This window comes from Mastomys coucha, unplaced genomic scaffold, assembly GCF_008632895.1.
Source record: "Mastomys coucha isolate ucsf_1 unplaced genomic scaffold, UCSF_Mcou_1 pScaffold20, whole genome shotgun sequence".
In the NCBI taxonomy this organism is placed as follows: domain Eukaryota; kingdom Metazoa; phylum Chordata; class Mammalia; order Rodentia; family Muridae; genus Mastomys; species Mastomys coucha.
In genome coordinates this window covers 75,395,877-75,397,151 of record NW_022196903.1, presented here as the reverse complement: position 1 = coordinate 75,397,151, position 1,275 = coordinate 75,395,877, and the positions used below count along the sequence as shown (strand labels likewise).

The following is a 1,275-nucleotide window of genomic DNA, read 5'->3' as shown; positions in this document are numbered from 1 at the left end:
GGGTAAGAGCGAGGCGTTTTGCCCCTGGGTTGAAGTTAAGATGGGCTAATATTCTTCTAGAAAGTTTTTAAGTTATGCACTTACAGTCTTATTAGGAGGCGGCCCCTAGATCTCTTTAACCGGGCTGGGTTGAATTCTAACTAGATTTGATGGCGAGGATTTTTCGCCAAGATGTTGACAGGAGCTCGGCGGAGGCTTTTCTGCCGAGGAGACTGGCTTGCCAGGTGTCCAGCGGGCTTAGCTGGGGTTCAGGGGGGTTCAGCCGGTTCAGGCTGAGTGCTCGGATTTGGGTCCGAGGGATTTGGACTGCGGTAGAGGCAGTTTTTCCCCTGGGTTTGCAGCTCGGTGCACAGAGCTGCTAATATATGTTTATGTGTTTTCATGTTACATGTGAATTTCATATCGTGGTGTGAGTGGTGTGTGTGGGAAGTCTTGTCCTTGTGGCTGTATTACAACGTGCGCAGGGCGGCCAGGCCCGAGAGAGTGCGCAAGTATCCGGCATCAGATCTGCCAGTCAGCAGGGAGCCCACTGGTAGTGGCTGCAGGCAGCAGAAGGCGACGAGCGTGCAGCGCCCATGCACTTGCCCATGGCTCCTCCTCGCGCTGCGTGGGGTCGACCCCGAGTGCATGGTGTGCCCGGTCTGCGCGGGCTCTGCCGCACCTCCCGCCCGCGGCGCCGGCCAGCCCTCAGCGGCCCCCACAGGCACGGAGCGCGGTGCGGTGCAGCACTGCCCAGCTGGGGCAGCCGCCCGGGCGCTAGGCAGCCACCGCTTCCCGGCCCACCGCGTGGCTCGGCCGCCACCCTGGAGGGGGGCCGCTTTCCCGGTGCGCGCTCCTCAGCTCCGTGTTCCCCACGTGGTGCACTCCCCGCCTTTGCGCGCCCGCGCCCCGTGCCCCGCGCCCCTCGCCCACACCGGGGTTCCCCCTTCGAGACTGTCTAGAGCGCGGAGGGCCGGGGCCTGGCTGAGAGGCTGCTATGCTGCCCCGGGCGGCGGCGTGGCTGCTGGGAGGCGGCGCGGGGCAGGCGTGCCTGGCCTGCCGCTCCCTGAGCTCCCCGCTGTGCGGCCCCGGCAGCATGGCCGCCCAGGCGCCGCTCCGGTGCCCCTTTGAACTACATTTCCCAAGTGACTTTGCGGCCTTACCAGTGTGCATGCGCGACTCTACGAAAAACTACATTTCCCAAGTGACCTTGCGGCCTTTACAGTGCGCATGCTCCCACATGTTCACATATTTGCCCACACTCGCCATCTAGTGGCTACTCATTAAATTACAAGC

General features: G+C 62.8%; 1 pseudogene; it reads left to right on the top strand.

The window, feature by feature from the left end:
* Positions 1–1,075: 1,075 nt before the first annotated feature.
* Positions 1,076–1,275, top strand: part of LOC116099936 — a 37,220-nt pseudogene continuing 37,020 nt past the window's right edge.